The sequence below is a fragment of the Trachemys scripta genome, chromosome 1, assembly GCF_013100865.1.
Source record: "Trachemys scripta elegans isolate TJP31775 chromosome 1, CAS_Tse_1.0, whole genome shotgun sequence".
Classification (NCBI taxonomy): Eukaryota; Metazoa; Chordata; order Testudines; family Emydidae; genus Trachemys; species Trachemys scripta.
The window spans coordinates 246,161,175-246,187,244 of record NC_048298.1 but is presented as its reverse complement, the minus strand read 5'-3'; the positions used below and the strand labels follow the sequence as shown (position 1 = coordinate 246,187,244).

The following is a 26,070-nucleotide window of genomic DNA, read 5'->3' as shown; positions in this document are numbered from 1 at the left end:
AGATTGAATTAGCTCCTGTAAAATGTATAGAACTCAGTTCTTCATTCTGATTGGCTAGGGATGCCAAGAATACTGGTGCAGAATGAAGCTGAGACTTATTTAAAACAGGTTATAGTAATGATTTATTTCATAGGTACAGTATTACACCAGTGCTGTGATAAACTATAGCTAATTATTCCTAGCAGACATATTTGTTTAATAATGCTGAAGACAGAGAAGCCAGCAACAGGAATTTATAGCAATACTGAAAATATCAAATGGAAGTAAAAAAACTGTAAAGGAATATTTTCAGTTAGGTATACTGCTTAATTAAGTCACATAAGAATAAATCACATGCAACCTGGTATTGTACGAAACCTTTCCAGTCTTACATCAAACTTCTAGAAACATAACAGTTCAAAAAGGAGAGAACAACACATGAAAACTACCAATTTTGCATTTTAGTAGAACCTTAAATATCCAAACTTCAATTGCCTAAAATTTCCGATTAGCCAAATCAGGGTCATCATATCTGGCAGCTATAAATTATAGGGAAAATCATTATCAGAAATCTTGGCTTTCAAAACATATATTTATTGTCTATGATAATCAGATAATTAAGGTCACAAAGATTTCCGAAAAGATAATAGGCCATTTTTATCCCTTGATGTAACACAGTTGTCTTCAGTGCATGTAAATGGAGATGAATTATCTCAAAAGTTTTATTGTCTAGAAAGAGAGAAATCTAGGATTTCATATACACAAATGTTCCAAAGATGGGAGGATATGCAGCCATATGGTGCTGTTCTGTGTCCCTGTGTCCAAACTCTGGACTCAGAGTGCTCTGAGCTTCTCTAACATATCCATCTTCTTGTTTTATTCTAGTTTATACAGGTTCTTGTGCTGCCTTTATCACTGTAGAACCTGAGTACCTTCTAGTAGTCCTTTATGTGACACAACTAACATCTTGTTGAGCAGAGTTCGTGAAGAAGTGCTAACAAATGTTGTTGCTAATAATTCAATGCTGTTTCCTTTTAGGAAAACACCTCTAAGAAAAAGGCAAGAATAGCACCGTCCAGGCTATCTACATGGAAGTTAAAGACTCTACATCTCTTTCAGAATAAAGTAGGGAAACAACTTGGGTGTTCCATCTCCATGAATCAATAAAACTAACTCTAGTATCCAAAGGTGCATCTGATCTCTGAGCACACTAATGTATGGTCAGAGTACACCATCCTCCCTGACTTCACCTGTATTGGCAGGAACATACACCTGTACCAGGAGATTTAACAGAGACTGGAGGTGCTGTCCCAGTGCTGGGAGTCCATGAAAGACCTCAGGCACCTGTACTGGAGTGTGAAAGACTCTTAACAGTTTCTCTGGGAGGCGACCTAGCAATTGCCCCTGCTAAGATGAGCTGGATTGGGTGCACTCCAGGCTGTGACTACTGAACCTGAATTCATAACCCACTCCTTGACCCTGCTGGCCTCTTTGCACAGCAGGATCCTGATGAGGGGCAGGGCAAGGAAGCAGGAGGGTCCTGGGAGGAAGTCCCGGAGGAAGCACCTGGAGACCCGGAAGAAGAGGAGCATGTTACTCTGCATCTCTCTCTGGCAGACCTCGTTGAGGTTGCCCCCTCTGAGGAGCCTGAGGAGGAGCCCGAGCTGCAGCAGGAACCAGAATCTGAGACTGGTAAGTTACAATTTATCCCCAGACTCCCCAGAAATATCCCCTCTGACTCTGGAATTACGTGCCTGAAGCCAACCCCTTCACCACACCACCACTTCACGTTGACATGGTTCATGAGCAGGCCACGTCTGTAAATCAGTGATTGTGTGGAAACCCCATGAACCACTATAAAGCATTAAGTGGAAACAATAACGGAGTATTAACGAGCAGTCCCTGTGCCCCTGGGTCTGTTCATTTGTTGGTCAGCACTCTGAACAGCGATAGTCCCTGGGCCAGGCCAACCAGGGGGAAAGGAAGAAAGGGAGGAGGCAGGTTGTGAAAGGGCCCAGGTCGGGAAAAACAGTTTTATGACGTATGGTTGTACAAAGACCCCAAACCACCTTCTCCCCCCGCACCTTCTCCCCCGACTTTTCTTCCCTTTGCAAATGGGAGCTGAGTGGGAAGGGGGCAGGAATGGTTTATGGCTTGGATGTAGGTCTGGGAAGGGAAAGGGAACTGTTTGTTTGTCTGAGGAAAGTCAGGGCTGTCTGTTCTCCCTGTGATCATTGGAAATATTTATTACCATTCCCAGTCCCTGGTGTGCGGTTCTCCGCTTGCAATGGAATGCTAAACTGCATTGTACTGTCCAGCCACTAGGTGGTACTGTGTGTAAAATACCTTATTTAAACAAACCTCAGCCATATCTGGCAGAGCATTAAAGGAACTTATGATTAGAGCCCTACCAAATTCACGGTCCATTCTGTTCAATGTTACGGCCATAGGATTTGAAAATTAGTCAATTTCACATTTTCGGATGTTTACATTTGAAATTTCAGGGTGCTGTAACCGTGGGGGTCCTGACCCAAAAAGAGGTTGGTGGGGATGTCACAAAGCTGTTGTAGGGGGGTCATGGGATTGCCACCCTAATTTCTGTGCTGCCTTCAGAGCTGGGCTCTAAAGGCAGCAGCCACGGAGTTTCCTGCAGCTGCAGGAGGTTCCTGGAGGTGGGTCTGATCCCCTCCTGTGCTGCTCTGAGCACCCTAGCCGGGGTCTCCAGCTGCTAGTCCCGGCTGGGCTGGGGAGGGACAGGACTTGCTCTTCCCCTATGCAGCCGCTCTCAGGGGGGAGATCAGACCCACCTCCGAATACCTCCCGCTGCTGCAGAAGCTCTGCAGGTGGGCAGCAGCCTTGGAGCTTCCTGCAGCAGGGGGAGGTACCTGGAGGTGGATCTGATCTCCACCCAAGACCAGCCATGTAGTGCAGGGGAAGAGCAAGTCCTGTCCCTCCCCAGCCCAGGTACTAGCAGCTGGAGCCCAGGGAACATTAGGAGTTCCCGACTGGGGCACTCCCAGCCCTGCCTCTTCCCACCCCTCCAATAGCTAGATTTCATGGGGGAGGGCTTATTTCACAGTCTGTGAAAATGTTTTTCATGGTCGTGAATTTGGTAGGGCCCTACTTATGATGAACACATCTGGTGTATATAAGCAAATTCTGTGACCAGTCCATATCTGGTACAGGAGCATGAAATAGTGTCAGGAGTAAACTAAGAACAGAAAGAGAAGGAACAGCAACAAAGATTGAAGACAGAAGGAACACAGCAACAAAAGGTTGCAGAATCTTTTCAACATGCCACTCTTCAGTGCTCCAGAGAACTTCAGCTTTTCCAAACCTTCAGAATAGACAGGCTGAAAACAATATTTTGCATTGCTACCAAGCTGCACAAAGAAACTGGAGATATACAGGTGTCATTTTTAATTTATGCTATGGGGAAGCAAGCAGAGCATATCTTTAAATCCCTTGACTTTCCTGAAGACAAAGATGACTATAAAAGTAGTCTGGCTATGTTTGATGCATACTTTATATCTCAGGGAAATGTCGTTTATGAAAGAACATGTTTCCACCAGACAATTCAAAAACCAGGGGGAAATGTTGAATGTTTTATAAGAGCTCTGCATATGTTGGCTGAAAACTATGATTTGAAAATGCAAAACATGAAAATATCAGACAAGCTGATTATTGCGTTAACAGATAAAAACATTTCACAGCAGCTACAACTGAGGAGAAATTTAACCCTAGCCACGGCTATATAGACAGCAAAACAGTCAACATTAGTCAAACAACAGAACAAGAGGCAAGAGCAACTTGAAAAACCTGAAACTATCTTAGAAGCTATAAATAGACACTTGAGTGTTAAAAGTCATTATCATAAAACCCCTGAGGCAAGGAGAGACAACTCCCAGACTCAGAGGGACAAATTCCAGCCTACATGTACAGGATGTGGAAAGAATCGTATCCCAAGAGATGATGCATGTCCAGGGTGTAATACATGCATGAAATAGATATTTTGCAGCTGTTTGCTGCACCAAAGCAGTCAGAGAATTGACTCTTATTACAAACAATCAAGAACCATTGTTTCTGGGATCTATCACTTGTGATGTATAGAGCTTGCCTGGAATATTCATGGCAGGACTATTGATTTTAAAATTGACTCAAGAGCTGACATCACAGTCATCTCAGAATGGATTTTCAATCCCCTTCAACCCCTCCTAGTGCTGAGTCACTTGACACAGCTTTGACTAGCCTTGAAGATATTCTGAATTGCAAGGGCCAGTTCATCATAGAAACAACTTACCAAAACTAAAGCTATGTATTCAGAGTGCATGTGATCGAAGACCAATAATCTCCTCAGTTACAGCATGGCAGCCATGATGGGCCTAGTGAGAAAGGAGGAAGAACTGGATTGAAGATTTGATGATATTGGACTTTTGAAAGGAGATCCAGTATAAATCAACTTAAGAGAATGCTGGATCATGCAGTGTGCAAACACCCCTACCAGAGAGACCTTGGAGCAGGCTAGTTGCAATTTAAGAACATCATTACCTAGTCATTGGGGACTATTTTTCCAGGTATATAGAAATAATGTACTTGAAAGACATAACTTGCTGTTGAGACCTGAGCTGAACACTTTCAATTCTCCTATGAACAGTATTGATCAGCACTGAAGAAACTGAAGTGCATTTTTGTTCACTTTGGCATTCCAGAACAACTAGTGACAGACAATGGACCAAAATTCGTTTGGAATGACTTAAATTCTGCTGCAGTGAAATATGATTTTGATCATATTATTAACAGCCCACATTACCCACAAGTGAATGGAGAGGCTGAGAGAGCTGTATACACAGCCAAGAAAATCCTACAGCAAGAAGATCCATTCCTTGCTCTTCTGAGTTACAGACTAACACCAATAGCAGTTACTGGATATAGTCTAGCTAGCACAACTCCCGATGGAAAGACAACTCAGAACTACTGTTCCCACTTTGGAAAAGAATCTATCTCTGAAGTGGCCAGACATGAAGAGAGTGGCCAAATCAGATCATCAGGCAAAAAAAGCCTATAAATACTTTTGTAACAGATGTTATTCAGAGAACTGACGGGTCTAAAACCTGGTGACTGTATTTGTGTCAAACTGGATGGAGAAAAAAGATGGACAACTCCAGCTATCATAAAGAAAAAGAATGCAGTGCCCCAATCATATATAACTGAGACCAACAGGGAAGAGTTCACCAGAAACTGTTGACGTCTACAGTTTGTTCCTCAGAAAGAACAATCAACAGAACAAACTCTATTCATGGCAGATGCAGAATAAGAAGATAACGACTCAAGGATTCCAAACCGACCACAGCTGGTTGTTGCAACTAATGGATGGCCAGATGATCAAGTTGTTATGCGTTTGGGTCACATAATGAGAAAACCAGTAGTTTTTAGACATTTAACAGTCTGATACATACTGAGCCTCAAAGACAGTGTAATGGTATAAATATTGTAAATGGCAGGAATGTAGAATTTAAAGGGGGAGAGGTAATGGACTGCTAAACTGCATTGTACAGCACAGCCACTAGGTGGCACTGTGCATAATATCTTATTTAAATAAACTTCATCTATACCTGGCAGAGCATTAAAGGAGCTTGTGATTAAGGCTAAGATTTTGTCATGGTGATTTTTAGTAAAACTTAGGGGCAGGTCATGGACAATAAACAAAAATTCACAGAAGCCCGTGACCTGTCCCTGACTTTTACTAAAAATAACTGTGACAAAATGGGGAGGGAGGAGGGTCGAGCACCCATTGCTGCTGGGGTTCTGGGGTGTCTCCCCCCCCCAATACCACAGTGGCTGAGAGCATTGGAATCTCCCCGCCCCCCCCGCCTGCGGTGGTTTGGAGCTGCAGGGCCCATGGCTGGGAGCTCTGGGGTCTGCTTGCAGTGCTCAGAGCTGCGGGGGTCCCCCACCGCCCATGGCAGCTAGGAGGGTGAAGGATCCACTCTGGTGGTTCAAGAAACACAGTGCTGTGTCCCTTGGCAGTGTAGAGGTGACTGGGTTGTGGTGTTAATCCAGAAATTCAGGGAAGAAAATACACTTGCAGTGCTACTCTGTTTCCCTCACCCTTTCAATGCTGTTTGCTGGACACGGGGGCCGCACTTTCTGGCAATGAAGAAGGGTGTGTGTGTTAGGAGGTGGGTGGATGTTTTCTGTGGTTCTTTGTTCCTCTTCCATGGGAATTCCATCTGCTAGTGTAGAATACAGTCAGTTTCCTCTCAAATTGCCATCTAGCCCTATAAACATAATTCAGTACTTTTTTGGTGTAGCAGAAATTCAAGTTGGTTCTTTAGATTTAATGGCAGGGCAAATGTGCTCGGTCCACCTTCATAGCTCACCAAATCCCTCCACTCAGCAATATGTAGAAGGGTCACCATTATCAGAAACCTCTCTGTGGCATAGGTAGTAAGGTGTCCTGCAGAGTACTGGAAAGTCACTTCTTTTTTCCTTTCTGGTACCTTCAAAACTGCTATGTTCTCCAAGGGATGGCCAGCCTTTAAAGAATAGAAAGGTGACTCAGTAACTGTACTCCTGAAGGAACCGAACCCCACTCCAGTGGTCCATCCGTGCACTGTAAACATTGCAATATTTTAATAAAAGTAATGCAGGTATCTTACCATTTTGAGCCTCAGCTCCTTACTTATGGGCTGCAAAAATAGTTTGATGGAAGGAAACTGTAACAGCTGCATTCCTAGGATTTGAAAAAGTATCAGTATTGTGGCCTTTGGCAGCACAATTGCATTATATGGGGGGATTTAGATACTTTCCAAGGAAAAATGAAATATAATGTTACCCTTGTGTTTGACTTGCCAGGATATTCTGATGCCAAGAGGGAAACTTTTCCACTGGGAAAGCAGGAGCGACACCAAAGGGCTAGCAAAGGAAGACACTGGAGGACTCTGGAGGACCTGTTTGTTGGCATAGACAGAAGAAGTCAGCAGCAGATGGACTTACAGCAAGGGAGGGTCTGCCTGCTGCTGTGGTCATTGCTCCTCTATGGGAACAGGCAACACTTTCTCCTTCTCCAGGTGCCTTCCCAGACTGCTGCTGAAGTGTTGCATCCCACATTCCCCCTTACTGGGGAGGAGCATGCTAGACGCCGGGCACCACTTTCTCCAAAGTCATCTGTAACCCGTCTCAGAGAACCCCCCAGAGCATTCAGGAGGGCAATGATGAGCCTAATCTAGTCCGTATACCCCGGTCTGTATTCAGTCCCCAAACCCCACACAGGACAAGTTAACGTTTCCCCCCTGCACAGTATTCCACAGCCATTCCTACTCCATCAGGGTGAGAGGGAGGGGAAGGACATGGAAACTTGTCCACAGAAAGTAACGTTTGTCTACTTCTGAGGGAATTTGGCCTTTTTTTTTGGGTGGGGGCGTTCATTCGTTCCTATTACAAACAAGTCTAGTTCTATATTCCATGTATGTACTGTTCACTTCACTTGTGCGTGCACCTTGTTTTCCAAGTATGATCAGTGTGATACTTTCCAGAAGTTTGGAATGAGGTAGCAAGACTCACAGTCCATGAATGTGATTTCTTTAAAAAAGTGGTGCTGTGGAAATGTGAACAATTCCATCCATCCCACAATCCTTTCCCAAACCTCTCCCCCGGCCATGAATTTGCTTATTTTTGTTTAAAAGGGTTTATGGTTCATGACAATTAAGTAAGCTGCACACTAACTGTTGCTGTCCAAAGCGCCACAATGAAAAACAGAATTTACTGAAAAGTTGTTGTCTTTGTTAATAATTAAATGACAACACGAAGGAAATAAAACTAAACTAACACTGAAGATATCTGCCACAGAGTGGTGCTTTCATGATGCCTGTCCCCACCAAACAGTTACCACTGGCACAATCATCATGGGAGTACTCATGCCTTGGGAGTAACCATGCATAGCACCTGACAAGTGCGGTGAGCTATGCTGTCAGAAATAAGTGTAAAAAAGACATGTGTGAAGTGCCTGCCAAAACCACACAGAACTGTTTAATTACATTAACATTGCTTAAGTGCACCCCATAAACCAACGTGAAACAGAACAATTAAACATGTAATACAACATTGCTCAGTGATGGCATTAAAGTGTGTTAACAGTCACCACAGCACAAAACCATGTCCAAGGTTGTTAATCTTGAGGGTCCTCCCCCCAATTGTCTCCTTTCAGTTAGTACATTAATTTCAGCTGCAGAGGATCAAAACCCACCGAGGTATCTTGCAACAGAAATATGTGGTAATGCTCTTTTTTCAAGCAGCACCAGAGCATCACAGTAGTGTCCCTCAGAACAGTCCTAATTCAGTTCAACTTCTGGTTTCCTGTTGTTCCATGATGTATGAGCACACAACAGCAAGAATTTCCCTGGTCCACTGAGAACCAGGAGCTGTGTGCACATGTGTAGGGTCTGACTGTCTGTATAGGTTCTGAAAAACAGATCTGTCCTGTGCCTACTTGCTGGGAAAGTATTCCTTTTTTGCCTCCCAGACCTTATGCAAAGCACAGCATGCCATGATAATCCAAATTGAGTTGGCCATATTGGCATCTAGACAGGTCCAGAGGCATCACTAATGGGCTATCAGCTGCCCAAAGATGCACTTCTCCAACAGTCTGCAACTACTTAGTCTGTAGTTGAATTCCCTTTTCCCTGGGTCAGCAATATCAGGATAAGACTTCCTGAGGCATGGTAGGAGAGGGTATGTGAGGTCCCCCAGAATAAAAGTCATCACAGAAACACCGTACATAGTCATGTCGTTTCAGGGGAATAAAGTCCCTTCTTGCCACCTGCAGTACATCCCTGATCTCCGGCATCATGGACTTTTCCTGTGTGTCCGTCTGACCCCTGTGGTCCACTAAGCCTTGGAGAACCAGTGAATAGTAACCTTTGCAGTTCACATATTCACTGGCCCTTTTGCTAGGCAAAGTGTAGGCATGTGTATTCTGTCGATGGCCCTCAGTTTGGAAACCCATCCTCTATAATTTCAGGGACTTGGGTTATAGCAACCACACATGGACATATCACGGCCTTGTAGCCTGGCAAACCTGTACAACCATTGCCCGAAGAGTTGACTTCCCAATCTTGAATTGGCTGGCAACTGACAGTAGCTGTCGGGTTTTGCCACTTTCCACAGGGCAATAGCCATCTGCATGTGCACTGGTATGGGTTTTCGAAATCAAGTGGTCTGGCGCGGAGGGTTGACACAAGATGCCAAGTGTGAAGGTCTGCTTCCTCAGTCTGAAATTCTGCAGGCATATTTCCATAACGATGTAGTCCCACCCCACTATATTGGTTATCCAGGTCAGAAGTGGTGGTCGATCCATGAGCATACCATTGCAATCATGTCATTCAACGCCTCTTTTCCATGGGACTCAAGTGGATTTCCATTCCCCCCCACTGGATCAGTCATCTACATAATCTGAAATCTCTCTGGAGCAGTTTTGTCCAGCATCAGGTACTGCACTGCGTAAACATTTGTCCAGCTAGCAGGAGCAGAACTACATCTTCATGGACTTGCTCCATGTCTCCAACACAGTTTGGCAGAAAAGAGATGACAGGGAGCTGCCATCATCAAATGTGTGAAGGTAGAGTACGGGGGTGGGGAGTGAAAGTAACTTAAAGGACTTACCGGTATGCCGGATTCCTGAGCGGGGGAGTGGCCTCAGCCGGAAGAGGCGTGGCCTCAATTGGAAGAGGCGGGGCCTTTAAATCACCCCGGAGCTACCAGCTGCAGAGGCGGCTGGGAGCCCTGGGGCTCAGGGGCGAATTAAAGGGCTTGGGTCTCCGGCTGCTGTGGCCGGAGCTCTGGGCCCTTTAAATCCCTGCCCAAGCCTGGCTGCCAGAGCTCCGGCGGCACTTTAAAGGGCCCAGGGCTCCCCGCAGCAGCTGGCGCCCTGGGCCCTTTAAATCCCTGCCGCAGAAGCCGGTCCAGTCCAGCATGGCGTACTGGCTCTTGCGGGTACGCCATACCAGACTGGACCGGCTTACTTTCACCTCTGAGTACAGGTCCAGCAAAATTCAGCAAAGCAGTTCCTAGAGTGTCTCCTGTTTTGCATAGGACTTTGGGATACTGCCCCATAAATGTTAGCACTAATGTTGCATACTGAAAAGGGGCAGTGTTGATGAGGATATATACCTGTGCACAGTGTATACCCATGCCCAGCACAGCATATGTACATGCTCAGTGCAGGTACAGGGTAAACACTCTAGCAGTACATGAACAAGTAACTGTGTACACTTGCAAGTGTAGACATGCCCCAAAATGTTGTCTGAGCTCTTGAGTATATAATTAATCTGTTCTCTGAAAAAATCATTGCACTACCAGCCTTCACCTCATAACTTGGTCAAACATTTTGATTTCTCAAATTTTCCATAAGCTAGATAACACCAACTTCTAGTTCATTCTGCAAAAGGTAGGATTACAATTATGAGAGTCTATTAGAGCCTAACTGCTGAAGACAACAGCCACAGGAGGGCAGCAAAACACACCATACAGATGTCAGCACTGCAGCTTGTGTAATAGAATTTAGCCACCAGGGAGTGACGTGACCCCACAAGTGAGCTGGTTTAATATTTCATTGAGAAGAGGGCACTACGGCAGGATAGAAATGAATGTGTGTGTTACTTTTATAAAAGGTTCAATTTCTTTGTTTAGCTAATTATTCCATTAACTAGGTTTGCCAACACTGTATTTCAAAAAATACGGGACAGAGCTCAGCCATCCTCAGTCTTGGTGCCTGGGGGGGGTCAGTCTCTCATGTGTGAGAAGCAGCAGGTAGTGCCTGAGGTCAGGGGTTGGCCTGGTGAGGGGCAGGTGTTGGTGCCCAGAGATTGGAGGATATTGGTCTTCCCCACTGAGGAGCAGGTGCCAATGCCCAGTTAGATTGGGAGGGGGTATAAGTCTCTTCTGGCAACGAATAGGGATTGGTGTCTGGGAGGTGTCGGTGCTGGGGAAGGTGACCAGAAGGTGGAATGTTGAATTCTCCTGGTGAAGGACAGAGGTCAGTGCCCAGGGATGTGTGTTGGTCTCTCCTGTTGGGGGCGGGGGGGTTGTTCCTCTGCAGGGGTGAGTGAGCTAGGCAGGGGTCTCTCTGTGGTGGGGTGTGGGGTCAGTTCCTAGGATGGCACTTACTGTCCTGTCCAGGCTCCTCCCCACTGGGTCCCGATATCTCCCACTCCTGCAGCCAGGGCTCCGGTTCCCACTCCTGGGTGCGGGGAGCCTGCACAGTGCTGTGGAGAGAGTGTGTGGCAGTCTGCAAAGTGTGGCCAGTTAGGGACTGAAGAAAAGAGTTGCCCCCGCCAGGGAGAGCACAGCATGAGCTGAGGAAAATCCTGTCCTCACTGGACATTGGCTGAGTCCTCTCCATACACTGACTCTCCCATTGCCAGGAATTGGGCACCAACACCCTCCTTGCCACCCCCAAGGACTGGGCATACTCTAGTTGAAATACAGGATAAAAGGCATCCTGTACTGATTTAGTATGGGACAGGCAATATTTTATTTAAGTAAGGGGTGTCCCTTATAATACAGGAGTGTTGGCAACCCTACTCATGATACTAATTTATTACAGTCACTTTAGGAAGCACAGTTTAAAACACACCTGTAGATCATATTTGTTTAACTTCATGTTTAATTTGTTAACCAGTCAACAATAGAGCTGTTAGCTGGTGTTATTGCGTAACATCACTATTACTTGGACTGCAAGTTCTTTGGGGGCAAGGACTGTCTATTTGTTCTGTGTTTGTACAGTGCCTAGCACAATGCGATCCTGGTCCATGACACCAACTCTTGGCACTATTGTAATGCAAATAATAAGTAACAATAATATTTATCATGCAGATAGATATTTTTTGTACTGTATGTAAACTGACTTTGCCATTGTTCTCATCATTGATAGGAAAATTTTCTAGTGGTGCTTATATGGAAACCCATTAATCTCTATCTATCTAGGTGTTTATAGGATGCTCATTGCCATGGTATCTGAGTGCTTCAATAAGAATAGCATGCACAATGAGAGGAGAATATACTCATTAGTGTCTACTACCTCTCAAGGTTATACATAGGGTATAGAAGTTTAATGAGAACTTAATGAGACTTCTAGTACTTACTGATTAAGTGTATCTATCATTTTGAGGATATGGATAAAACTGCTCAATGCTATTAAAGTTAGAGAAAAGTGAAGGCCCAGTATGTCATCCTCTTATGTCATTAATCATATTTACAAAGGGCATTCTGATGACAACAACCTAATCCATAACTATTGAACTACTGGGAGCATTACTGGTAGTAATCTGCTGAATTAATAGTAATTAATCACATTAACTACCATAACGGTTTTTGTTCTCTCTGTCATATATTGTTTGTAGATTAAGCCAATTGTAACAGAATTCAGAGTATGGTACTATACCGTGTACATAGATTTCATAGCACTTTATAGAATTCCTACTTTCCTGGACAGGGAAAGACAGTGCCAGTCAGGCCCAAACCAGGATAAGAGGCATTGTGCAGTTGCAATGCTCCACAGAGAGAGAGGACAAAACATATTTAGCCTAAGGGAGAATGTTTCCCTTAACTCTCCAGTGCACAGGGGTGCACATGCCAGCTGCTACCTCCCTTTTGTAATGTGCAGCCTGCTCTTTATTTGCACATAGTCCTACTCCAATGTCTGATGCAACATAGAGGTAAAGTCACAGCCTTGTCTCCTGCCTCTTTTGGCATGCCAGTTGCCCATGGTGTAAAGCCAGAGCAGTCCCTTTGCAGGCGCTTCAGTTCTTCCTGGATTTTATCTGGGCCACATAGGTGTGGGAAGGATCCTTTTGATCAGGGTCGGCTCTGGCTTTCTGGCCGCCCCAAGCAAAAAAAAAACAACAAAACCTGAGGCGCGGCCGGAGCCAGGGTGCAGGGGGACTCCCTGCCCTGCAGATGTGCCCCGGCTAGCGGGGGGAGGGAGCGAGGGGAGAGAGAGAAGGAGGGCGGCCAGGGCTTAAGCGGAGCGCTGCCACGCGGCCCCTCCCGCCGTGCCCCCTGCCAGGAGGGCTCCACACCACTCTGGTTGGCTGGCAGGGAAGGACGCGAGCTGCCCTGCCGGGCTTGCTGCAGGGCACTCCCGTCCTCCACATCGCTGCCCCCTACAGGGCGGCCGGAGCGGAACAACAACCAAAAAAAAAAAAAAAATAGCGGCCGTGCCGCCCTAAGATTGGGCGGAATGCTGCCTCCTACAAGCTGCCGTCCCAAGCACCAGCTTGCTCAGCTGGTGCCTGGAGCCAGCCCTGCTTTTGATCTCCCTCTGTGCTGTGCACACTCATAAGGGCTGAGCATAATCTGTCACGGTATTTTATAGACTTTTTTTTAACACAGAGCTCAGTTTTACAATGAGATTACTCGTGAAAGTAAGGTACTACTCATTGTGAGTTGGGATGGAAGAACTTGAACCCATAATAAATGAAGTTCCAATCACTGAAATAGCTATTGCTTCTGTATCTGATGATAAAAAGAGGAATGGTTAGCATTTGCCATTGAAGGTCAGTATACACCATAAGTTTTTTCACTGTGGGCAATGAGATATGATAGTATTTCCTTATGGTTAGAATAGGAACGCTGAGAGAGATTATGTGCTCTGCCTCTACCGGTATGTCTATGCTGCAATTAAACACCCATGGCTGGCCTGTGTCAGCTGATGCAGACTTGCAGGATTTGGGCTACGGGGCTGTTTAAGTGTAGTGTAGACATTTGGGCTCAGGCTGGAGCCCAGGCCCTGGCATCTTCTCCCCTCATAGGGTCTTGAGTGCCTGCGATCCTTCCACAGGAGGAACTGGGGCTTTCTGCTCTGTCCTATTTACCTGGTGCAAACGGGCTGTGCTGGGGTGAAAATCTCACCATATGTGTTTGTAATTATGAGGCTGTATAATTAAAGATGCCCGTTTTTATCATTGATATTACCACTATTATACCATTACCATACATCTTGTACAAAGTATTTCAGGAATGGTATCAATAGAAAAGTTATGATTTGCTAAATAGGATTATACTATTTATATGCATGTATCATCTTTATGAATACAGGCTATGTGCTTGTATCTTAAATCTGTATTGTATTCCTGGGCGACACCCTCCAGATAGAATTTATATCAAGGCTAGACACAGGCTTAATTTGTAATGAAAGAAGTACCCTGGCTCCAGACATTAGCTGCTGGGACTCAAGTAAATGTTTTACTTTCATAACTGACATGGCAAGCCCAGAGGTGCAGGGACACAGCCCTGGCAAGACCTGGCACAAATTAAGCACTGGCTAGATATCTATGTGTTGATGGCCCATTAAGGACTATCCAATCTCACAATGGGCCAGAGAAGAAACTCATCCCGCCCAGATAGCTCTGCCTGAGGCTGCCTCAGATAGCGAGGAGCCAATCACCACCCCCTGTGAGCCAGCAAATCATGTAAGGACATGTGATATGCTCATGTGACCCTGGACTCCATCTTGGGCCAGTAACTTTCCACAAACTGGGGCTTTGTTTGGGATAGTAAAATTCCATGCACATGGCAGAGGATATAGAAAGACATCGGAGACATCTCCATTTTGTCTTCCTTTCCTGCTTCATTTCTCTGGACTGGATTTCTAACAAGGAAGCTCTGCACAAGGACTGATGACCCCCAATCTGTTTGGATGAGTCCAGAGAGACTTTTGCAAGCCGGCAGTTTATTCCATCACTGCTATAAACCTGATACAAGGACTTTGCAATCATATGTATGTATATGATCTATTAACCATTTATAACTCTCTTCTTTTCTTATTAAATCTTTAATTAGTTTACTAAGGAATGGTTGACACTTGACAGCATGATATTTGGGCACGATCTGAGATTCATATTGACCTGGGGATATGTGTCTGATCCCTTGGGGTAGAAAGAACCTCACATATGGGGAAACAGGTTTTCAATAACATCTCACTATATCAGACCTGTTGATCTGGATGGGATCCAAAGGCTGGAATGCCTAAGGGGGACTACATTAGCTTCTGATTAACCAGTGTGGTACTGCAGAAGCTATTTTGTTTCTGGCTTGGTGAATCTAATCACAGAATAAGCCACTAGTTTGGGGGATTGTCTGCCCTATTTCTTGCACTCTGCCCTGAGTGTGGCATTCTCAGTGAGGGCCATTCCTGGCAGCCAGTCACAGTAATGTTTTTCAAATGTTGTCTTTCCAATGGCTTCTAGTGTCGTTAAATACATTTGTAAGTGTAATATATTTCAAGATCTGTCAGACACAGAACAAATGAATAAAAACTAAATTCACATGCATTTTATAACAATGTGAATGGTCTAGAGCAGCTTCTTGTGACTTAAGCTATTAAACATGTCTCAACTTCAAGTGTATACGATAGATTTTTATTCTAAATCACAAGCATGGTGACATTTTCAGACAGCTCTTTTTTATAGAGAAAAAATAGAACTAAGCTATTGAAGATGCATTTAGCAGGTTGATTGCTGGTCTGACCAATGATTTCTTGGCTAATTGTACAAAACTGAGCCAGGTGATTTTTCCCTACAAAAGAAAATAACTCTCTGAAGTATTAAATCTGAGCCCCTAGCAAGTCAAATAATTCTGCCTTACTGTTTTTTTGTGTCAAATTAAAATAGTGAAATGAATGTTTAATTAGACATTGAAAATCCTAAAAGAGAGGGCCTTACGTATCTGCTGTGATTAATTTTTTTCAGCAGTAAATAAAAAGGAATGAATGATTAGGCCGTTATTTTATAGTATTAATGTTTGTTTTGTTGTTAAAGACTTGCTGGTTTGATTTAATTTCACTATTTGGTTTGGGCCAGAGGCAACCCTGATATAGTAAGAGTCCTTCAAGTGATTTCTTACAGATATTTTTCCTTTTATTGCTGCAATGGCATCATGGAACAAATAGCCTTTAAGAAGCAATGTTGAAGTTGTTTGTCCTAAAAGCTGACCTTCCTTTTAAATTGTTCTAGGCTGTTAATCATCCTCCAAGCATTTAAGTGAAGTTATTATATATGGAGTGTGCAGAGATACATATAGTTAGGGCTGCACAAGTGTTTCCATTTAAAGAGGTTTTCCAGTTGCTAATAATCTTTTCACACTGTAACTATTTGGACTGACATTTTCCATATTTAGTCTTGCCCAGGAGACATTTTTTAAAGTTTTAGGCAAAACACTTCAGGCATTTTCAGGAATGAACCGAGCGAAAAAGCACTTATGTCATTTTAAGCATGTGTGTGTGTGTGTGTGTATATATACATATATAATATGTATGTATGTACTTGTACTTGTGACTGTCCCTGGATGATTTGTCCTTTAAGGGGAAATGGGTCCATCCTCACCTGTGATGCACTTTGCTTATTTTCTCCACCTGGGGAGGCAAGCTATGTCTGTCACATGGCTAAATTGGGGGTATAGGGGGTGAAGCCTGTGAAGAGCTAGGAGGGAAACTAAATTCCATTTAGAAAACCCTGTGAGTTGCTACTTTATAGAGAGCAGGGAAGAACTCAAAGGAGTCCAGGAGGCGGTTGAGAACAGAAGTCAGAGCCTCAGGAAGAAAGGGCTGTGAGCAACTTGAGGTTAAGCACTACAGTATTGTGTTGTGCTTAGTTTGGACTTCTCTTTTCTGACTTAGCCAGAGGGCCTAGTCACAGCAGAAGGTTACTGAAGCAACTGAACCATGCTGGGAAGTTGGGAGATCCAGACTGAGGGGAAGAAAAACTGAGGCAGCGGCTAGCCTGAAACCATATTGGAAATGCAGTATTTGGGATGACTTCTTTGGGAAACATTCCAGCACCTCATAAGAAGGGAGATAGAAACTTGACATTTGGAAGGGAGAGATTCCCAAGACTAAGAATGTGCCTTTTGGTGTTGGGTAAAAATCTGACTAGATTTGGCTTAGTTATAAGGTTTCAAAATATTTATTTTTATGTTTTTAATTATATATATGTATTTCCTAGCATTGTTAGGGCACCACAAACGTATGTGCATATGTGAAACAATTGGAACTAAGTGCAGTCATTTTGGTCACTTGGGATTCTTGATGTCTGTGATATGGACTAGTGACAAACATAATATAAGATTTATTTGTAATAGGCATTTCATATTTGTAGTAGGCATTTCATATGCCATATATTGGAGCTTATAAGTGTTGGACTGTATAGTTTTGGGTATGCTCCAATAGGTTCCCTGTTGTTGGGGTTAGACTCCATGAGGGCAGCTGCTTTACTAAGGGCCATGTGTCCTGTGTCAGTTGGGAGACGCTGAGCCCAGGAGCAGAAAGCAGGCTGTTGTCCCTAACTCTGAAGCATTTTGCAGTAGGGTTTTCCTTTAAATCTGTACACTTGTGACTTAACTGAGTGGTTGGTTAATCAGTTAGCTGACTGGCTAGCAGTGATTTCAGCAGAGGAAGAATCTGCATGGATTCCAACTGAAGATTCCTACAAGCAAGTGGAGGGAAGACGTTTTAGACTCAGCAAACTGTATAGATTTGAATAACAAGGAGTCCGGTGGCACCTTAAAGACTAATTGATTTATTTGGGCATAAGCTTTCGTGGGTAAAAACCTCACTTCTTCAGATGCATAGAGTGAAAGTTACAGATGCAGGCATTATATACTGACACATGGAGAGCAGGGAGTTCTCTCCATGTGTCAGTATATAATGCCTGCATCTGTAACTTTCACTCTATGCATCTGAAGAAGTGAGGTTCCATGTGTCAGTATATAATGCCTGCATCTGTAACTTTCACTCTATGCATCTGAAGAAGTGAGGTTTTTACCCACGAAAGCTTATGCCCAAATAAATCGGTTAGTCTTTAAGGTGCCACCAGACTCCTTGTTGTTTTTGTAGGTACAGACTAACATGGCTACCCCCCTGATACTTGACACCATGTATAGATTTGGTGATCGAAGACTCTAACTAAGACTTAGGTGAACTAAACCTAAGCTTTTGGGAACTCTCTGTTTCTTTTCACTGTGTTTCTGTTCAGATTTAGTTTTCTTTATTTATGTTTCTGTATAACTGTGAAGATAATGTGTGTGGATTATAAAATAGCCATGTTATGCTGTGAAAATTAGATTATTTGTTTCTTTAGCATAAGATTTTATAAAGTTATTTAATTCATTTCTTTAGTTCCTTTTGGGACTTGAATGTGGGGAGGTTAACCCTGTGCAATCCTTGCTGAAAATCCTTAGAGACTGAACTCTGGGTCTCCAGCGACTTTTGGGGGTTTTTAGGCACTGGAGAAGGCAATGGAGTGAACTCTAGTCCATGCAAAGGTTACACATGGGCAGAACTCAAATGCGGTATGTAGTAGCACTGTTTGCATGTATTCAACAGGAAATCAGGTGATGGTCTCCCCCACCACCTTGATTTACTGCAGTTATTATAACTGGGGATTCTGGTTTTCAGTTTTAAAGGGAAAATGCCTCCCAAGTTTAATTTTGAAAAAACACTGTTTTTAAAAAAATACTGAAAGCCCCTATAAATGACTTGCAATAGTGTTCACGCTGTTGGTTGTTAGCCATGCTTGGTGTTGTTCACCATGGTTCATTTCTTAGTCATGCATAGCAGCTGCACTGTAACTGGGTTGTTTGGGGGGTTTTGTGCATGGGTATTCACAGTAAGGGAAGTGATGTAAACAACAAATTACTCTGTTTAAAAGGCTTTTATGTTTGTTTCATTGTTAGTACAACACATTTCAACTCAAATGAACACAGCCACAAATTAAACAAACAGATAGGAATTGTGTTATAGGAAATTACAAGACCAAGAAATAGGCTTGAGCCCCAATCTGTAGATACAGAGATCTGCCCTTTATCTACCACTGCCTCTTGTATCCTGCACCTAGGAGAAGCACCCACATAAACCCTCCTTGACCCACAGCAAGCGATTTCGTTACATTTCCCTGATGAACTCTTGTTGAATTTTGAGTTACTTCTCATGGCTTTCACCAAATTCTTTGTGGGTTTCCAGTGACTCTGATTCCTGCAAGAGTTCAGAATAATGTTTGAACTAGATCTAGTATAGCGAGACAAAATACAGTATGTGACAGATTTCCCTTTATTCAGTAGTGAGTAAATAATGGAAGTACACTTGGTTTATTTCATGTGGTGATTGCAGCATTCATCTTAATTTCTTTGTGGTAAAGATGACAACTCTTGTATACATTAATTACAGGACATCAGTTACAGATGTGAAGCCTGCATATGGGTCTTGTGTTAGCAACCTGTTCAGCAAATTGAGTAGTGAGGATCCAAGAGGCTCCAGTTGTTACCAATGCTTGTCAGTGGTCACTGCAGCATGAAATCTCATGTAAGTTTCTTTTCTTGGAAGAACTGAATAAATTATTATTATCCAAACAGGTGTAATGAGTGAATAGAAGGAAAACTCAAGAATTAATTATTTTGAAATATTATTGTAGAGCAACAAGCATTCAAAGTCTGTATTGTGCAAGAGATAAGGCAGGGGTGTCAACATGCAGCCCATGGAATTATTTGCAGCGGCCCGCCAAGCTTCCCGATCCCACCGCCTCCCCAGTGCGCCGTGTCCCCACTCCTCTGCCTATCTCCAGGCACCTCCTGCCACCAAACAGCTGTTTGGCGGGGCTTAGCACTTTCCAGCAAGGAGTGGGGAGTCATGTGCTCAGGGGAGGGCGCAGGGGTGGGGATTTGGGGAAGGGGTTGGAATGGGGCTGGTGAAGGGGTGGGAAGAGGTGGAGCAGGGGTGGGGCCTCATGGAAGGGGTGGAGTGAGGCTGGGGACGGGGGAGGGGGGCTTTTGTTTCTTTATATTAAAAGGTGTCAGTGATGCGGCCCTCAGGCCAATGTACTAGTCCTCCTGTGGCCCTCATGGCGATTTGAGTTTGAGATCCCTGAGATAAGGTCTTTGATGACTGCTTGAACTTAGACCTACTTTTTGAGTGATCAACTGTGGTCCCAAGTTCATGAAAGTGGTGAGAGTGGTTGGTTGTAAAGGAACAATTACAATATCTTAACATTTTACATATACATTGAACTAAAACAGTTTATTCATAAGTCTTCAGTTGTGGCTCCTATGTTCATTTCCAATGGGAGCTGTAGGAACTGATGACAAGAGTCCAAATAGACCAACTAAGGTTCAGATTTATAAATACAGTGAGAATTCTGAGTACACTGAGAACCAGATTGTGCAGCCCTTGCTCACAATGTTTAGCACTTGTATGAGTAGTCAGTGTTCTTGTTAAGCATTTGAATATTATGGATTTTTTTAAGAATGCGTTTCCTCAACTGAGTATAATTTTCATCTGGTCTGATATGATGGGTGAAAAGCAATCATTTAGAATGAGTTATCAGTGCTTAACACAGCTGGGTACGTTATTGTTATTGTAAATAGTATCTGTGGAATCAAAGACCCAACAATAAAGTGGATGAATGGAAATATAAAATACTATGACAAACCAATAAAAGCATAGAAATTGTGATTTAAGATTGATGCAGTATCTTTAATACTGCTCCATGGTGCTACTGTAGTGAGGTCAATACATGCAGAATAATCTGGTAGGTGGAAGAGTCAGTGGTTGATATTACATGTCATAGGCCATATATCAATGGTAAAACATAAGAATATCATGATAGACTGCCCTTTATCCATGCATAATACTCCTATTTGCACCAATGGGAGTTGGAGTACAGAATAAAGACTGTGTGTGGCTCCATAATTGCTTCCTTGTTAGAGCAAATGGATGCCAGATATAAAAAAAAAAGGGAGATATCCCATCTCCTAGAACGGGAAAGATCATTGAATCCAGCCCCCTGCCTTCACTAGCAGTACCAAGTACTGATTTTGCCCCAGATCCCTAAATGGCCCTCTCAAGGATTAAGCTCACAACCCTGGGTTTAGCAGGACAATGCTCAAACCACTGAGCTATCCCTCAGTGTAGTTGTCAGACTAGGTATGACAAGGCTAAAATTGTCATAACTGCAGCAGGCTGCTTCGTAATTTTTAATATCTAGAATTTCTTATTTTCAAAATCCACTATAAACATTTAACTCTGACAATATCCTGGTAAGCTATCAGTGCGGTTTATTTACAACAATCTCCCATTTTACAGCTGGAGAAGCTGAGATACTAAGAGGTTAATGACTTTCCTCGAGGTCACAAAATCAGTGGCAAGGCTTTGTTAGAACCTAGGAGTTCTGATTCAGTCTTATGTTTAATTCACTAGCCCATGCTGGTTACATAAATTCAACATCTGCCCCTTGGCACTTAACTTTGAAAATAATGTCGATGGTTAACAGCAAGTACTTACCTTGCAAATCTGCTAAGTGCTCTTAGACCCCAATCCAGCAAAGACTTATGTACAAGCTTAACTTGATTTTGTAGGACTATGTATGTTCATGAAGCTAAGTATGTACATAAATCTTTGCTTGTTCAGGGCCTAAGTGAGGAATAACACTTGATCATCCTTTTGTAAACCTTTTTTTAAACAGAGAGCCTGACTAATTTTTTTTTAAGAGCCAGATTCTGCTGCCCTTACTCACATTGAATAGTACTTTAGTCTTTGAGTGGTAACATTGAAAGAAAAACCAATAGCTAAAATGAATGTTACTATTCTATTTATAGGAAACACCACTAAAATATGTTTTCTGATAAAATTACTCAAGATTACTGAATTCAAAAAACAATAAAAGAAAACAGGCATCTGACAACTGTTAGGAAAATGCATTAAAGATCTGTATGTGTTGTGGCAGTAAATTAATTTGTATTTTTACAGCTTTTTTTCCCTGCTATCATCATTCCTCCTTTTACAGTTTGAATATAGTTAGATTTTGAAGTAAAGAAAGAATAAATTGAGCATATTGCTTCTTAGGAATTCATTGTTACAGATAACGATAGTCCAATACAGATATAATGTATTGTAGCTTTTACCTCTTGCGACTGATTGGTTTTGACAATGCCAGATATATGGAAAACTGCTGCATGATTAAACTTTTCTTGCATGTGAAATTTTTCAGTAAATTAGTCTGTCCATTACTTGTATATCAGCATGATCTTTGATTTGTTGCCTGCTGGAAATGTGGAAGATTAAGTGTAGCTGATGCAATCATTTTACAGGTGAGGAAGCTGAGACAACTTTTGGATAATTTTACATTTCTGAAGTGGGAAGTTTGTTGTACTATCACAAAAATGAGATGAAAATATATACTACATTGCAGAATTTTGACATCTTACAAATAAATCATTATAATCTGAAGTGCTTCTATTACAGCTATATTACATTGCCCTCAGTTTTATGTAGATAATCTATCTACTTTATGTTACTATCTAGGAAGTATGCAAAGTCATACTTCCTAAGTCATATAAGAATCACTAAATGCTATGCCTAAAATTGCATTTACTCCAATCTTGGGAAGATCTTTCCACATCTTTAGCAATCAGATGTGTAAGCATTTTCTACACTAAATCTAGAAGATGACATTGTAAGTGGAGTTCATCGAAAAATGGAACTTCTGACCTATTGAACATTCTGATATTTTGACGTATGTTTTCAGCCCAAATCAGTATGAAGAGTATCGAAACTTTTCACAGAATGTTCCAAAAAGTTCTGATTCTAAAATGTCAAGTCAATTTTAATCTTTGCATGTGCCACAGTGCTTCAAGGGAGTTGTAGCCAGCTTGTGAGCTGTACCTATATAGGAGAATAGGAGCATAAGCGGCCCAGAATTACAACTCCCATGAGGCACTCAGGGAAATGCAGAGATAATGTCTATTCAAATTGAGCTGAAATGTTCGGTTTAGATTTTCTTGATGGAAAATTCCTCTGAAACCGGTCTTTTCCAGCAGGAGATTTAAATTTTGACATTACCCAATTTTCTGATGAGAAAATATTTTCCTTCAAAATTTTTTGGCCTGTCCTACTTTTAACTGGGTATGTTGATATGAAAGCATATCATTCTGTGTGGCATTCTTTCAAAGTTAGTTATCAAAAACTGAGAGCTTGAAATTGAACAAATTAAATTAAGCAAAGCAGAATGTTGATTATTCTTGGTGACCTCGCTGAATAGATTGCTCTCTGTGCTTTAAACTGTCAGCAAACTTCTTGTCTACCCCTGCCACATACTGAAGATTCTTTGATTCAGATATTGAGAAGCTGGTGATTTGGTATTTCTCCAACCTCTGAGGATAATCACATATAAATTATTTGTTGGTTGGTTCTGTGACTGTATGAAGAGGGCCAAGTGCATGTGGAAGGCAGAAATATAGGGCCACATTCTGTCCCCATAAGTCATGCTAAGAAAATGTGCCTTGTATACACAAAACTGTATTCAGTTAGTACAAGGATGGTAGAATCCATCCCATTGTCACTAGTTGCCATGTAATTGTCTTTTGGTATGAAAAGCCACATACTTCTGTTAATCAGAGGTAAAGCATATATTTCTTATTTCTGCTAAATGAAATGAGCAATCATTTCACAGATTAACTCCTGTGTTGTTAAACACATAATACATTAATGTATATTTTAAGGTGAAATCAACTTGCTTGCTTATTAGTTCCCACCCATTGTTCAAGCTTTTGTTTGAATACCACCACCATGCATCTGCAAAGTTCTCAGTGAGAATCCAACTTATTGATGTTTGTAGGCTTTTGCTTTTACAACATTTAGATTGTGGCAGGATAGCTTGGTTCCCCTTATATTGAGCTGTTATGATATTTCATATGAGCCACAATTTTGCCCTGACAGCACAAGTATTTCTTCTTTGAATGCTGGTGTTTTCCAAACTGCCTGTCAATAAATATTTGGGAGGTTGGATGGGTGGCTGGTCTGTTTCCCAGCTGAGTACATTATCTTATTCCATATTTGCAAAACATTCATGAGAATGGGGTTGTGGTTCTCAAAGGACTGTAGGCTCAGTTTCAGTAGGTTTGTGAGTCAAAGCAGATATTTTGTATGGCTCTAGTGCAGGGGTCGGCAACGTTCGGCACGCAGCTCGCCAGGGTAAGCACCCTGGTGGGCCGGGCCAGATTATTTACCTGCTGATGCGGCAGGTTCGGCCGATCGCGGCCCCCACTGGCCGCGGTTCGCTGTCCCGGGCCAATGGGGCGGCGGGAAGCCCCGGCCAGCACATCCCTCGCCTGCGCCGCTTCTCGCCGCCCCCATTGGTCTGGGACGGCGAACCGTGGCTAGTGGGGGCCACGATCAGACGAACCTGCCGCATCAGCAGGTAAATAAACTGGCCCGGAACACCAGGGTGCTTACCCTGGCGAGCTGTGTGTCAAACATTGCCGACCCCTGCTCTAGTGTGTGTGTGTGTGTGTGTGTATATATATATATGTATGCTTCAGTTTTCTGGCCTTATAATCATCATCATCTGGAATCCCTCGAAGTAGAGTATGATTGACAATCCATGAAAGACAATTTCAAATTATCGGTGGGTCATCTGATGGCTGATCAGGCTTATTTTGGAACTGCAGACTCTGGCCCATTGCAGACATGTGTTTCCACGCAGGGCAGGTGAACCTGGAATATTGGTTCAAGCTATAGTGAGCTCTTTCTGTCGCTTCTGTTTTTCCGTTACACCATCTAGTTGCCTCTGATTCTCAAAGTGCTGAGTTCCCTGCCTCAAGCAGTTCCTTCATTGTTGTCAGTCCTGGGTTATACATTCCCACAAGTTGATGTCAATGTTGCATTTCCTCATATTAGTCTTGAGGATGTCCCTATAGGATTTTTTTCTGCTCTCCTCTGGCGTGTTTGCCTTGGATGAGTTGAGTGTAGAAGACCCTATAATGTAACATAATAGAATATACAAGAGAGCTAAGAAGAAGAGAATACCTACCCTCATGTGTGTGTGTATATATCATTATAATGGGGTAAATTCATCCTTGGTCTAACTCCATTACTTTCATTAGTGTTAGACCATGCATGAATTTGACCAATTATGTTTACATCTATATTAACCAGCTGTAATATATTCCAGACTGATGCATACATATATGAAAGTAATAGCAAGGAATTAAAAAAAATCTGTTTAAAGTACTTTAAATGTCCTGAGTATTAATATAACTAGTCAAAATATGAATTTAAATAATATTTAATGGTAGAAATGATGGAAACAACATCTGCACCTTCACAAGCTCATATTCATTGCCAATATGTTTTTAACATCTTTCCGATTAAATAAAAAAAGAGCACTTTTACGCAATATGATACAAATGTAATAAGCTGTAAGTTTGGCAGCTAATAATGGTCACATTTTCCCAACAAGCATAAACATAAAACAAAGAATTTAACTATGCTTGAGGAGGGGTGACACAGTAAAGCTGCACTACCTAAAGAGTTGAAGGAATGTACTATTGCCACCATTAAAAATTCAGAATCTATCAGTAGTTACTGCAGTATCATATCGGAGAGAGCGTATTTTCCTAATGATCAGCCGTACCTCAGTTTGACTGTTGAATGATAAAATCTGCTTCCTGAAATCCTGCTTTCCCAGTATTTTACCCTGAATTCAAAGGAGCCCTGGGTGCTACTGTAATACAGATAAGAAAAAAACCCAAAGGAGAGTGTGCTGCTTAAAAATAATCTTTGTTTCATATATTTCATATATTTGTCTTGTTACGTAATGAAATGGATCAAGGACAATTACACTCAGTGTGGGTAAGATGCTTAAAGAAGTGGAAGCTCAGGTGACTTTCAGCAGAATACTTCCAATCCCTAGGAAAGGAGGGGGAAGTCATGGCAAGGTCATGAAAGTCAACAGCTGGCTCAGGGATTTGTGCTATGAGGAAGGGTTTGGGATGATCAACCATTGGGAAACTACAGTAGAACTTCAGAGTTATGGACACCTCGGGAATGGTGGTTGTTTGTAACTCTGAAAAAGCCGTTATGGGATGCTCCTCAGGGCAGACTGCTCGGAGCAGGGGCTCACAGCACTGCAGTGGCTACCTGGAAAGTGGTGATGGGGAGCTGGTTCTAGCTCCCTGGCTTCAAGGATGATGAGTGAGGCACCCTGGGGCCCGGGCTGGCTCCAGGTTTTCTGCCACCCCAAGCAGTGGGGGGGCGGAGACAAAAAAAAA

At 42.8% G+C, this 26,070-nt stretch overlaps 1 long non-coding RNA gene across 1 annotated transcript in view; it reads left to right on the top strand.

Annotated features, from left to right (window-relative positions):
- LOC117871391 overlaps window positions 1-1,662 on the top strand; it is a 59,606-nt gene extending 57,944 nt beyond the window's left edge. Inside the window, exon 3 of the long non-coding RNA XR_004644208.1 lies at window positions 1,018-1,662. This is a non-coding gene — a long non-coding RNA (uncharacterized LOC117871391). The remainder of the gene's footprint in view (window positions 1-1,017) is intronic.
- Window positions 1,663-26,070: the final 24,408 nt, after the last annotated feature.